Below are 16,203 nucleotides of genomic sequence, written 5' to 3'. Positions count from 1 at the left end.
TGCTGATTTTTTATAGTTTCTTGTCTCTTCCTTGAATACAAGTCATTCAGCAAATAGATTGAAAATATTCTTCCAATCCGTTTGCATTTTCATTCTTTTACTGCTCTACTCAAATGAACTGAAGCTTTTAGTTTTAATAAACTCAACTATTTTATTTTTCTCTGATAACCAGGATTTTTATGTACTAATTGGGAATTTTTTCTAATATGCAGAAAAGATATATTTTTGAGGTGATAGATATCCTAAATACTCGAATTTGATCTTTACACATTATATACAGGTATCAAAATATCACATGAACTCCCAAAATATAGAAAACTATTATACATAAATAAAAAATAAATCATTGTCAAAGGCAAGATTATGAAAACATATGTAGATGTATTTTTCCAGTCTTTATGTTTTACCTTTCATATTTAGGTTTATAACCACTTGAAACTTATTTTTGTATGGTGTGACATAGGGAATCAAGGGTCACTTTTTGTTTCCCTCAGATATCCAATTAATTCAGCATAGTTTATCAAAAAAGACAACTATTTTCCCCACTGATTTATAGGAGTGTCTTTGCTGCATATCAGATGACTGTATATAACATTCAATTCTGTTTCATTGGTCATATACATTGACCTATATTACACTGTCTTCAAAACTAGCTACACAGTAAATCTTGGTATGTAGTAGTTTAAAACCTTCAATTATTATTCTCAAGAATAGCTATTCTATTCTGTATTCTGTATGCTTCTATATAAACATAAAATATGTCTGCTTATCAGTTTTCCTCAAAAAATCTGCTTGGATTTTGATATATTATGAATAAATTTATATGATTCAATCTAAAAATATTTGAGAAATAAACAAATTCAGAAAAATACAACTGATCAAAACTAACCTGAGAAATTACAGAGAATCTAGAGAGCTCAAATCTAATATAAACACTGATTAACAGTTAAAAATGTCACAGAAATACAAATACATTCCCACACAGTTTTGAAGATGAGTTTTACTAATCAATTCTACTCTTACATTTCAGAATGTAGAAAAAAATATTTTTTTAAACTTATTTAATGATGCTAGCATAACCTTGATACCAAAATTCAAAAAGAACAGTAAATTGAAAATTACAGGACAAATTTACTTATGGATGTAAATGCACATACCCTTACCAAAATCTTAATGAGTCTGAGAAAGCAATGTATAAAATTATAGCATTACCTACATTGAGTTTATTTGGGAAGTTCAAGGCTGTTTTGCATAAAAGTCCAATGTATTTATCATTTTAATAATTAAAGTAGAATAGTGTTATAAGCACATTAATACATACACAAAGAGCATATGATAAAATTCAACATCAGTTTATGGTTCAAAAATTAAAATAAAGAAGATTCTTTTCAGTTTAAGGAGACATCCTTAACCTGGTAAATCTACAAAAGTATTTTTAAAATTAAAACTATATTGTGATATTGAAAGTAATGTCTCTAAGATTAGAAATAAAGATGTGTACCTATTATAATCATTTTAATTCACCATTAGTGAAGAAGCCAAATGACTAATGTGGGAAAGATAAATATACACATAAATAAAATAAAAGGATTAGGAAGTAAGAAATTAAACTCATTATTTGTGGATTATATGATTATCTACCTAGAGAATCATACTGACTCAATCTATGCATGTATTTAGGTATGTATCTATGTTATTAGAATACAAAATTTCTGGATAAAAAAATCAATGAACATAATTCAATTGCATTTCAAAATACCAGGAAAAAAACCTTTTAAATGGAATAAAATAGATTCTTTTTACTATAACATAAAATTCTAAAGTATTTAGAAATAAATCTAAGAACAGGAAAAGAACTTGGGGAGAAAATTGTAAAATGCTTGCCAATTTTTAAAATCAAAATAGCAAGATTTACTGTGCATCTTCACTGTAATATTCAATACCATAGACACATCAGTATACTTTAAGTGGAAAATTTAAAGAAATATGAACATATGAATATTAAATATAATTCAAATGTAATTGCCAAGAGTTTTTTTTTTCCTCCCTCCTTGACAAAGTAATTCTAAAAGCATTGGGGAATAAGAGATCCATTAAAAAGCAAGGCACTCTCAAAACTCTCGGTGAAGAAATTACCTTAAGAGGCATTAAGAATTATTATAAAGCTAAAATAATTAAGACATTGTACAATGGGGACAGAGTTAAAGAAACTAATAGAATACAGTAGAGACTTTAGTCCTAGATGTGTCCATACACAGCAGTTTAATTTATGACAGAGTTAGAAAATTTAATGAGAAAAGCAGCTTTCAAATAAATGATGCTGAGCCAATTAGCCATTCATAGTAAAAAATTGAAATTGTATTTTCCTTTGTCTCATTTTCAAACCATCATTTCTATGTGGAATACAGATTATAAACTTTAGAATATAATATAGGATGCTATCTTTAGGATGTCATGGTAAGAGAAGATTTTCTGAATTGAACTCAAACAGAAAGCATAACCAAAAATATATATATTGATAGATTTGGGTACATTAAAATGAAAAAATATTTTGTGTACCAAAAATGTTATTAACGTAACAAAAATGGAAGCTACAAACATAATAGACGATATATGCCATGCCTATAACCAAATAATATTTTTTTATCTACAATATATAAAGAAACATGAATCAATAGAAACAAACAATGAGGCCGGGTGCAGTGGCTCACGCCTGTAATCCCAGCACTTTGGGAGGCCAAGGCAGGCGGATCACGAGGTCAGGAGATTGAGACCATCCTGGCTAACACGGTGAAACCCCGTCTCTACTAAAAATACAAAAAATTAGCCAGGCGTGGTGGCGGGCACCTGCAGTCCCAGCTACTCAGGAGGCTGAGGCAGGAGAATGGCGTGAACCCGGGAGGCGGAGCTTGCAGTGAGCCGAGATCCCACCACGGCACTCCAGCCTAAGCCACAGACAAAGACTCCGTCTCAGAAAAAAAAAAAAAAAAAAGAAAAGAAAATGGAAATATTACAGGAGAGTGCATGTGCCAAAAAAATTAATCTTATTGTAATTATGTAAATAACTGTAAAAGTACAATTAGATGCTTTTTACTAAAGACAAAACATTATGTTTAAAAATTTTAAATTATTACCAATTGCTGATAGAGTATAAAATAAATGATAAATATTCTTGGACATTTAAATCGGTATGTTTAATTGAAAAGCAATTTAACATTTAACTTTTTTTTTTTTTTGAGACAGAGTCTCACTCTGTTGCCCAGGCTAGAGTGCAGTGATGCGATCTTGGCTCACTGCAACCTCCGCCTCCCAGGTTCAAGCGATTTTCCTGCCTCTGCTTCCCGAGTAGCTGGAATTACAGGCACCTGCCGCACGCCCAGCTAATTGTTTGTATTTTTAGTAGAGACTGGGTTTCACCATGTTGGCCAGGCTAATCTCAAACTGCTGACTTCAGGTGATCTGCCCGCCTCAGCCTCCTAAAGTGCTGGGATTACAGGCGTGAGCCACCGCGCCCGGCCTTACCTTAAGGTATCTTCTAAAGTTAACCATTCATATGTTGAATTATGCTATTTTTTCACCATTCTGAAACTCTTGCACACTTTACTAAGAGAAATGGACAAGAATTCATAAAATAAAACCTTGCTTACAACAGCAAAACAAAATTAAACAAAAGAATAAACAGGCAAAAGACCAAATAAACAACACTGTTATGCATGGACATAAATTGAGAAAAGCCTAATGCCGAATGAAAGAAGGAATCATAATTGATATACATGTTAAAAAACAGATAAAATTATATAATATTCCAAGGATTCATGTAAATGTAACAAAAGTGTTAAAAGGCAACATTCAAAGCAGTTATAGAATCTGAGAAAAGGGGAGGATACAATAGGGGCAGGCCACAAGGGTCTTTTCGTATTTTGCTACTATTGAACTTCCTGGATTGGGTGGTGGTTATACATAAAATTGTCCTTTAAACTTTACATATCTATTGCATATATTACTTTAGAGTTAAGTGTCTTTTCACACTCAGATTCATGCACAAAACATTACAAAAATAACGATATACTAAAATATCTTTTAGAAAGTTGGTATGTCTCAAGAGGAACTTACCAATTAGTGGGCCTCACAGTAAAAGGATCATACAGGGATTGGTAAATTTCCTTAAATATCAATTTCTGCTTGTCTTTTTCTAATGTCAGATATTTTTCCAGAGAAAAATCCATTCAATTTATAGTTTAATTAAGGCAGGAATATAGGGTCTGGAGGCAGGGAACCTAAGGCCAATTCATGCTGACTTCTTAGAACTAAATCAAAAAGAAAACCCCAACTTTCCACGCCCACATAACCAAAGGACCAATGGTTACTCCCTTTGCAATCCCCGACCCCTTTTCTGCATAGCAGTTGAAAAATTGAAAGCACCTCTGATTAGTCACCTCCCACAACCAATCAGACTGGTCAGGAGCCTAGTCTTCATTTGCACAGGAGCATAACTTTGTAACTTCACTTCAGCCTCTCATGGGTCACCTTCCACAACCAGACTGGTAGTGAGCCACTGCTTCATTTGCATAGGGTGTAAACCAAGTAACCAATAGGAAACCTCTAGAAGGCATTTAAATACCAGAAAGTTCTGTAACCAGGGCTTGTGAGCTACTTTCTCTAGCTCACTCCCACTCTGTGGAGGCTACTTTCATTTCAATAAATGTCCGCTTTTGTTGCTTCATATTTTCATTGCTTTGTTTGTGCATTATGTCTAATTCTTTGTTCAAAACGCCAAGGACCTGGACGACTCATAGTCAAGACTCTCCACCGGTAACACAATGTCTTAAGCCCAGTTGGCAATAGTACTCTAAATGCTGAGTGAGAAAATTGGAGTTGAGAAAACAACTTCCCAGCTGAGTCTCTCCTTTATCAGTGCACCACTGAGCCTTAAATCAGTGTCTCTCTGATTTAAATCTCCCAATGAGTAAATCCCGGTAATTACTTTTCACTGTGGTAAAAAAGCATGTAACACAAAGTTTACTTTCTCAGCCATTTTTAAATGTACAGTTCGGTAGTGTTAAGTATATTTCCATTGTTGTGAAACAGATCTCCAGAACTGTTTCATCATGCAAAACTGAAACTCTATAGCCATTTAACAACAACTTCCCCAATTTTTCCCTCTCCCCAGCCATTGGTAACCACTGTTCTACTTTATGTTTCTATGAATTTGACTATTTTAGATTCTACTTCAGATATAAGTGGGATCATATAGTATTTGTCTTATTTGGCTTACTTGCCCCATAATTATTTTAGATGTTTGAGTTTTTAAAATTAAACTCTTAATTTTGAGATAATTATAGATTCACATTCAGTTGTAAAAATAATAAAGAGAGATCCTGTGCCCTTTGCCCACTTACCCTCAATGGTAACAACTTTCAGAATTCTAGTCAATATCACAGCCAGGATATTGGCATCAATACCTTCAAGATACAGAATATTTCCGGCACCACAGGCATCCTATATGTTGCCCTTTTATTACCACACCCACTTTCCTCACACCCACACCCGTTCCTTAGCTCTTGTCAACAATGAATCTAGTCTTTATTTCTCTAATTTCGTTATTTAAAGAATGTTATAGGCATGGAATTATAAAGCATGCAACCTTTTGGAATTGGCTTTTTTTCCCATTAATTCTCTGCAGATTTATCCAGATTGTTACATGTTTCAAGATTATGTTCCTTTTCATTTCTGAGAATAATTCAATGGTAGGGAGATACCACAGTTTGTTTAATCATTCAACCATTGCAGTTCAATTTGTTTGTTTCCAGCTTTTGACACTTATGAATAAAGCTGCTATATATATTCAGTGCACGTTTTTGTGTTAACATAGCTTCATTTCTATAGGAAAAATGTCAATTAAGAGTGTGATAGCTGACTCCTATGGCAAATGCATGTTTAGTAAATACACTATTGAACTGTTTTCCAGAGTGGCTGTATCATTTTTCATTCCCACCGCAAAGTCTGAGTGGTACAGTTGTTCTGCATCTTTGTCAAATTTTGTTATGGTCACTATTTTATGTTTCATCCATTCTAGATATGTAAGAATATCTTACTGTGAAAATTATTTGTATTTCACTAATAGTGATATTGAACATCTTTTCATGTACTAACTTATCATCTGTATATCTTTGGTGAAATATTTCTTCTTTTGCCAGGTTCTAATTGGACGGACTATTGCTTTTTTTTTTTTTTTTTGAGACGGAGTTTCACTCTTGTTGCCCAGGCTGGAGTGCAATGGCGTGATCATGGTGATCACGGCTCACCACAACCTCTGCCTCCCGAGTTCCAGGGATTCTGGTGCCTCAGCCTCCCGAGTAGCTGGAATTACAGGCATGCGCCACCACACCCAGCTACTTTTGTATTTTTATAGTTTTAGTAGAGACGGGGTTTCTCCATGTTGGCCAGGCTGGTCTCAAACTCACAGACTCAGGTGATCTGCCCTCCTCGGCCTCCCAAGGTGCTGGGATTACAGGTGTGAGCCACCACACCTGGCCTGTTTGCGTTTTTACTGTTGCATTTTGAGGTTCTTTCTATATTGTAGATACTAGCCTTTTGTCAAATATGGGGTTTGCAAATATTTTCTTCCAGTCTGTAGCTTTAAATAGAGCCTTTCATAATATAAAAGTTTACATTCTAATAAAGTCCAATTTATCAATATTTCTTTTGATTGATTATACATTTTGCGTCAAGTCTAAGAACTCTGCCTAGTCCTAGGTTAAAAAATATCTCCTATGCTTTTTTCTAAAGATTTTATACTTTTATGTTTTACACTTAAGTCCATAATTAATTTTAGATCAATTACTGTATAAGATACATAACTTAACTGAAGGTTCTTTGTGAGGATGAAACACAAATGTGGGAAATTACCATCATATATAGAGAGTATTTTAAAACATTGGGTAGTCCTTTGTGTTAAATGCACATAAAATTTTAGTCTATTTTATTGCCTTAATCTTCATACTTCTATTACATTTCATTTTTTAAAGTTTTTTTAAGATGGGAATTATAGAATAATGATCAATTTTGACAGATATAAAGAGATTGTTGATATAATCTGTTTCTGTTACATGCATGAGATGAATTTGAGGGGGAGGAGAGATGGGAAGTAAACAATCATTTCTGGCCACTGTGATAATAATATTATAAACACAATTCCATATATTACTAATTAGTGTACATTCTCTCATTATGCTATCTCATTCAGCCTCATGGCTTTAAATGCCATTCATTTATTGATTCATTCCCAGATTTGTATCCCTAGCGCTCATTCTTAGAGCTAAGATCCAGACCCATATACCCAGTTGCCTACTTGCTAAATACTCTTAGAAGTTTATATATATCTTAACCTTAACAAGGTAAATGCAAATATTTTTATTTTTCTATAAAAATCTGTTCTTCCATCAAGCTTTCCAATTTCAGTAAAAGAAGTTACTGGTCAGATGCTACCCAGAAATAAGAATAATCTTTAATTTCCATTATAAATTAATTCATCCACAATCCATCAACAAGACTAAAATATACTCTGAATTTGCTCATTTTCTGGCATCTGTTAATTTTTGTAGGGGTAGTTACCACACCAACAAAATTTGACAAAATATCTTGCTTGCACTATTCCAAAATCATACTAAGATTTCCTCTTTCAACTCTCACTCTACTATCATCTATTCTTCATATCACAGTATTTTAAACACAGAAATAAGACTTCATTCTTCTTAACACCTTATAGTGTCTTCTTATTGCTTTTAAAGTATAAGACAAACTTCAAGCATTGGTCTAACGAACTCTGCATGGCTCCTGCCAACTTCTCCAAATTGATCTCCTGCCCCCTCACTGGCCTTTAATAATTCTAATAATTCTAGACTTCAAGACTTCTATTCCTCCCATATTCGTGTATAACTAGTGGGCTTTTTACTTATTATTTTCACTGCCTGGAATATTTTCCTCCCATGTCTGCTTATCACACTCCTTCTTTTGATTCACGTATAACTTTCTTCCTATCTATTCAGTCTAAATTACTGAGGAAAACTCTGCCCCCTTAATGAATATACACATCTCTCTTCCTGTTCATTTACCATAGTCTGTGCTTCCATGCTGAGAAAAATAGCAAACTACTGAATTTCCTGGTAACTTCTAGCATGATCAATAAAATCCTCCTCCTCTGTTTCAAAGGTAGTTTGTCCAATAAAATTTTCCTTTAATGTTTACAATCATGATTTAACATGCCAATCTGTGAAAATGTAATAAAACATATGATTTGAATTATCACTAAAGAGAATCTTGAGCCACGAGAATTTTCTCACACCTATTATCTATAGCTTGTTTGAATCTCTGCATATAGCCTAGTCCATTGTGATTTTTCAGCAAGTATATTTGACACATATTTCCTACCTCTTACCAGGGCTTTCTGATGCTTCCTTATCCAGCTATTGTCATAATAATGATGTCTAGCAAGCAACCCCCCAATTTAGTGGGTTCTTAAAATAAGTATTTATTTCTCAGTCACTGGTTTGCTGGAGATTATGGTTCTGGTGGATGTGTCTAAGGTTAACCAGACTTGACTCAGGCTGTGGCTTGGGTTCACATCTTTTCCACATCATTTCTCCCCCTTCTGGAACCATGTTTCTCTCCTATCCAGTGACACAAGCACAAGAGGGCTGAGTGAAAACACATGATGTCTCTTAAGCCTTTATCTCAGAACCAGCTCATTATCATTTCATCCCATATTCTATTTTCTTTTTTTTTTTTTTTTTTTTTTTTTTTTGAGATAGAGTCTCACTCTGTCACCCAGGCTGGAGTGCAGTGGTGTTCACTGCAATTTCCACCTCCTAGGTTCAAGCAATTCTCATGTCTCAGCCTCCCAAGTAGCTGGGATTACAGGAGTGTGCCATCACGTCTGGCTAAATTTTGTATTTTTAGTACAGACACGGTTTTGCCATGTTGGCCAAGCTGGTTTTGAACTCCAGGCTGGTTTTGAACAAGTGATCCGCAGGCCTCAGCCTCCCAAATTGCTGGGATTACAGGTGTGAGCCACCACACCCAGCCTTCTTTTTCTATTTTCCAAAACAAATCTGATAGCCAAACCTATTATTGAAGAGGTAGGTAAGTATACCCTGCCATAGGGGAACCATTAGAATACGGGAGGGAATAAATAATTGTGAACAAATTGAGCTTACTGCAGATTCTCTCTCCTTAATTTGACTAATGAGACTGTTTACCATGCATTGCAAAGGTCATACTCCACTCACTTATTTATGCAGAAATATCTATTGAATGTTTGTAATGTATCAGACACTGGAGTTTCATCACTGAATAAGAAATTATCTCTGTCCTCATGAAGTTCAAAAATCTCCTGGGAAAGTCAAAAAGGTAAAGGGACAATTATAATGTCATATATGCTGCAGTATCATTGTACATATAAGGTGCTCTGAACTCTTAACTCAGTCTCAGTGTTACAGAAAGCTCTGTAGATGAGCAGTTTTCCCACAAATATTCATCTGCTCCCAAGTTTTAAAAATCCTCCCTGGGTTTATTTAATCCCAATATTTCCTACTTTCCTACTTAGGCTTGTCTCTCTCTGTTTGCTGAGTTTTCAATTCTTATTTTTTAAAAAAAAGGATTTGATTTTATTCATAAAATTCATAATAAATTTATGTTGAGATAATATATGCTTTGAGGACAACTATCTTCAATAAATTAAAATATGGTAATAAGTAGAATATTAGTCTAGAAAGACTGTTGGGACAATATTTTGAAATCTGCCCCACTGTATCATTCAGAGTTCCGTAGAAAGACAGAACCAATAGTCTATGTACACGTATACACATGTATACACACACACATACTCACACAGACACATACTCATGAAAGGAGATTTATTAAGGGAATTAGCTCACGCAATTATGGAGGCTGAGAAGTCCCATAACAAGCCATCTGAAAATCTCAAAACCAGGGAAGCTGATGGTAATGTCTGAAGCCAAAAGCCTGAGAACCTGAGAGTCCAGTGGTGCAGGTCCTGGGGTCCAAAGTCTAGGCAACCTAGGGTTCTCATGTCCAAGGGCAGGAGAAAATGGGTCTCCCAGATCCAGAAGAGATACAGTAAATTTGCCTTTCCTCTGCCTTTTTGTTCTATCTGAGACCTCAGCAGATTGAATGGTGCACATCCACACTGATTGTGGATCTATCTTACTCTGTCCACTGATTCAAATGACATTCTCTAAGGAATCATTCTCACAGTCATACCCAGAAATAATGCTTCTCAGCTATCTGTGCTACTTCAATCCAGTTGACACTTAAAATTAACTGTCACATTCACCTTATAAGAGATTAAATTATTTCTATAATGATATTTTAGAATATATACAAATTATAGTTATTTATATTATAGCAATAAGAGTACTAACTTCACTACATGTGGATACTTTTTATATCCTATGATAATCACATATAAAAATACTTTTTATATATTTTTTCATGATTTAAAATTTTTGACATAGACTTGTTACTATTATCAATGCTGCACTTCTAAATTCTCACTAATATTACTTTCTGTCCACAGTTGACTAACTTCACAGATGACTCTAGGAGGAACTAACAAGAAATGCACCCAGAAGCATTTCTTGTCATTCCAACTCACATTACACTTAAGAAAGCCAATGTGAAGGTTATAGAGAGTTTAATATGAGAGACATCTGATTCTAATCACAGGCCCTCCACTCACCAACTGAATAACTATGAATTTGTTACTGAAACTTTCTAAACTTCTATTTTCTCACTTATGAAATGTAATAATAATTTTTAAAGTAGTTATAATATCACTTAACTGATAGAGTTGTTAGGGAGATTAAATGTGATGTGGCATGTGCTTCACAGCACCATTTTGCAGATATTTATCATTCAAAACTATCAGCTTTCATTACTGTGAAAAGAATGGTGAGCCTGTATTCACTAATGGCTGGTGACTGGCTGTCTTTGGTGTCATGAATAACTTTCTAAAGGTCAGCCACTGCTTGTTCATTAGCTTAGAGTCAGTATGCAAGCATAACTCTTTGTTCCTTAGGGTCTTCAGAGACTAAAAACTGTGTGTGTGTGTGTGTGTGCGTGTGTGTCTGTGTCTTTGTGTGTGTAGAATATACAATTTATAGTAACATAAATTGGAAAAAAAAAACAAGAAACAATCAAATTTTTACTAACCAGTCACACATATATATACAAACAATATAACCTTATTTTATAAAAAGTCATTTTTGAAAGTCCCTTTCAGTTTTACAGTAGTTTATTAAAGCTACCCTACACAATAATTTATTTCATGAATATTCTTATTTGTTTAATAACACCTAGTACTTTAATTTTAAGATGCTCTAGTGGTACCCTCTGTACTATCCCAACATTAGTAACCCCTGACATGGAAGGAAGATAAGGATTATTAGTTATTAAATATTGTTCTCACTGGAGTAAATGAATATCAAGTGATCTCTAAAAAGTCAGGTGGGGCTGGCAGCTCGAATGTGTGGATGGTAACATGAAACACTGTGAAGGCTCTTAGATGACCAGATTCGGTGTCTGAAGAAAGGGGACAATATGTACGTCTACTCTGGACTAACAGGGGGTCTATGTCTTTATCTTCTGAGCATTAAAAAATTACATTTAGTCAAATTATGGGAACAGATAAATCCCATATTCAATGATTTCCTGTGTCCCTTTACTATGCTTTCTAATACCCATGCTTGATACTTTCATGATACCCACTGACTTGCAAATATCACCCAGACTCAGAGAATGTTAGAACTTTAGTGAACCTTGAGAGAATTTAATCCAACTCCGCACATTATGTGTGAGGAAGTTTCCTGATGATTATCACTCAGAAATGTCTTCTAAAGCCACATTCTTCTCTTGGTCTGCCTCATGAAGCTCTCGTTTTATTAAACTATTAAAACAATGATCCACGCAGCATCTCTGCACTAGTTTTTCCCTATTGTAGCCAATTCCCATTTCTAGGATTCCCTCACAAAGGGTTCCTCCTTTTCCCATCATATCATGTTATGATAGCTATGCTTCCCAAACTCCAGGTGGGGTCAAAGAAGATACCAGTCTACTTAGCTTGTATTATCTTGGGGAAATTTACTGATCTCATGATGTCTGTTGAGATGATGTAAGCAGGCAGTGCACCAAGTGAGTTCTCTGCTATAAACATTGATAAGGATTGTACAAGCTATTCCCTTCATTACATTGAACAGCCCCTTCCTCGTTCAACTGTCTTCCATCACTATGACAGGCCACATCATATTCCAAGCAGAGAAGCATTATATAGAGAAGTAATTCTGGAAATGTGACTGACTCTGAGCTCTGACTTTGACTTTCTGTCTCATCCATTGATTTCAGCAACCCTTCTTCACCAATCAACATTTGAGACTCCTCATCTGATTCTATATTTGAACTTTGGACATCAGAACTACAATTCTAAAGAAGAAAAGAGAGAAGAATCAAATACACACAATAATAAGGGATAAAGGGGATAGCACCACCGATCCTACAGAAATACAAACTACCATTAGAGAATACTATAAACACCTCTATGCAAATAAACTAGAAAATCTAGAAGAAATGGATAAATTCCTGGACACATACACCATCCCAAGACTAAACCAGGAAGAAGTTGAATCTCTGAATAGACCAACAACAGGCTCTGAAATTGAGGCAATAATTAATAGCCTACCAACCAAAAAAAGTCCAGGACCAGATAGATTCACAGCTGAATTCTAGTGGGGGAACAAAGAGGAGCTGAAAGTATTCCAATCAATAGAAAAAGAGGGAATCCTCCCTAACTCATTTTATGAGGCCAGCATCATCCTGATACCAAAGCCTGGCAGACACATAACAAAAAAGAGAATTTTAGACCAATATCCGTGATGAACATCGATGTGAAAATCCTCAATAAAATACTGGCAAACCGAATCCACCAGCACATCAAAAAGCTTATCCACCACGATTAAGTCAGCTTCATCCCTGGGATGCAAGGCTGGTTCAACATATGCAAATCAATAAATGTAATCCATCACATAAACAGAACCAATGACAAAAAAACACGATTATCTCAATAGACACAGAAAAGGCCTTTGACAAAATTCCACAGCCCTTCATGCTAAAAACTCTCAATAAGCTAGGTATTGATGGAATGTATCTCAAAATAATAAGACCTGTTTATGAAAAACTTATAGCCAATATCATACCGAATGGGCAAAATCTGTAAGCATTCCTTTTGAAAACTGGCACAAGACAAGAACGCCCTCTGTCACCACTCCTATTCAACATAATGTTGGAAGCTCTGTGCAAGGCAATCAGGCAAGAGAAAGAAATAAAGGGTATTCAATTAGAAAAGAGGAAGTCAAATTATCCCTGTTTGCAGATGACATGATTGTATATTTAGAAAACCCCATCGTCTTAGCCCAAAATCTCCTTAAGCTGATAAGCAACTTCAGCAAAGTCTCAGGACACAAAAATCAATATGCAAAAATCACAAGCATTCTTACACACCAATAACAGACAGAGAGCCAAATCATGAGTGAACTCCCATTCACAATTGCTACAAAGAGAATAAAATACCTAGGAATCCAACTTACAAGGGATGTGAAGGACCTCTTCAAGGAGAACTACAAACCACTGCTCAAGGAAATAAAAGAGGACACAGGCAAATGGAATAACATTCCTTGCTCATGGATAGGAAGAGTCAATATCATGAACATGGCCATACTGCCCAAGGTAATTTATAGATTCAATGCCATCCCCATCAAGCTACCAACGACTTTCTTCACAGAATTGGAAAAAACTACTTTAAAGTTCATATGGAACCAAAAAAGAGCCCACATTGCCAAGACAATCCTAAGCAAAAAGAGCAAAGCTGGAGGCATCACACCACCTGACTTCAAACTATACTACAAGGCTACAGTAACCAAAACAGCATGGTACTGGTACCAAAACAGTGATATAGACCAGTGGAACAGAACAGAGGCCTCAGAAATAACACCGCACATCTACAACCATCTGATCTTTGACAAACCTGAGAAAAACAAGAAATGGGGAAAGGATTCCCTATTTAATAAATGGTTCTCAGAAAACTGGCTAGCCATATGTAGAAAGCTGAAACTGGATCCCTTCCTTACAACTTACAGAAAAATTAATTCAAGATGGATGAAAGATTTTAATGTTAGACCTAAAACCATAAAAACCCTAGAAGAAAACCTAGGCAATACCATTCAGGACATAGGCATGGACAAGGACTTCATGACTAAAACATCGAAAGCAATGGCAACGAAAGCCAAAATAGACAAATGGCGTCTAATTAAACTAAAGAGCTTCTGCACAGCATAAGAAACTACCATCAGAGTGAACCGGCAACCTATAGAATGAGAGAAAATTTTTGCAATCTACCCATCTGACAAAGGGCTAATATCCAGAATTTACAAAGAACTTAAACAAATTTACAAGAAAAAAACAAACAACCCCATCAAAAAGTGGGCAAAGTATATGAACAGATACTTCTCATAAGAAGACATTTATGCAGCCAACAGACACATGAAAAGTGCTCATCATCACTGGCCATCAGAGAAATGCAAATCAAAACCACAATGAGATACCATCTCACACCAGTTAGAATGGGGATCAATAAAAAGTCAGGAAACAACAGATGCTGGAGAGGATGTGGAGAAATAGGAAAGCTTTTACACTGTTGGTGGGAATGTAAATTAGTTCAACCATTGTGGAAGACAGTGTTGCAATTCCTCAAGGATCTAGCACTAGAAATACCATTTGACCCAGTGATCCCATTACTGGGTATATACCCAAAGGATTATAAATCATGCTACTACAAAGATACATGCACACATATGTTTATTGCAGCACTATTCACAATAGCAAAGACTTGGAACCAACCTGAATGTCCATCAATGATAGACTAGATTAAGAAAATGTGGCACATATACACCATGGAATACTATGCAGCCATAAAAATGGATGAGTTCATGTCCTTTGCAGGGACATGGATGAAGCTGGAAGCCATCATTCTCAGCAAACTATCACAAGGACAGAATAGCAAATACCTCATGTTCTCACTCATAGGTGGGAATTGAACAATGAGAACACTTGGACATAGGGTGGGGAACATCACACACTGGGGCCTGTCAGGGGGTGGGGACATTCCATGCTCATGGATGGAGCTCGGGAGGAAAAGCATTAGGAGAAATACCTAATGTAAACGATGAGTTGATGGATGCAGGAAACCAACATGGCACATGTATACCTATGTAACATACCTACATGTTGTGCACATGTACCCTAGAACTTAAAGTATAATAATTTATAATTTATAATAAAGTATAAAAACTTAAAGAATAATAATAAAAAAAGATTAAACATAGAGTTATCATATGACCAGCAGTTCTACTCTTTGTCGTATACTGAAGATAAATGAAAACATTTGTCCATACAAAATCTTGTACATGAATGTTTATAAGCTGAATTATTCATAATAACCAATATGTGGAAAGAACCAAAATATCCATCAACTGATGAATGAATATACAAAACACATAGCCATACAATAGCATATTATTTGGCAATAAAAAGGAAGGAAGTACTGATACATGCTACAACATGAATGAACCTTAATATCATTCTCATGAAGTCACACAAAAAGGGACACATATTGTATGATTCCATTTTTCTGAAATGTCCAGAACATGCAAATGTATGGAGACAGAAAGTAGAGTCATGGTTGCCAGGGCTCAGTCGGATGGGGTAAAAATGTGCCAAAATTAAATGTGGTGATGCTTGCACAACTCTGTGAATATAATAAAAACCATTGAATTGTACACTTTAAATAGGTGGATAGTAGGGTATGTGAATTATATCTTAATAAAGCTGTTACCAAAAAAAAAAGAGAAATTGGCATTCACAAAACTAATTTGTCTCCATTAATATGAATTGAGTTCTGAAATATTTTTTGATTTCTTCATACTCATATAACCAAATTCGGAAATGTAAATTTTACAAGTCAGTCTTCCCAAGTTTATTCTCAAGGTTATTTTTAACTCCTTTTTTTAAAAATCCTTGTACTTTATAAATTTGTTTTGTAATTTAATATTTTAAAATACTGTCCCTCATTAAAAT

The sequence above is a fragment of the Pongo pygmaeus genome, chromosome 12 (assembly GCF_028885625.2).
Source record: "Pongo pygmaeus isolate AG05252 chromosome 12, NHGRI_mPonPyg2-v2.0_pri, whole genome shotgun sequence".
Lineage (NCBI taxonomy): Eukaryota > Metazoa > Chordata > Mammalia > Primates > Hominidae > Pongo > Pongo pygmaeus.
This window is presented reverse-complemented; position numbering follows the sequence as displayed.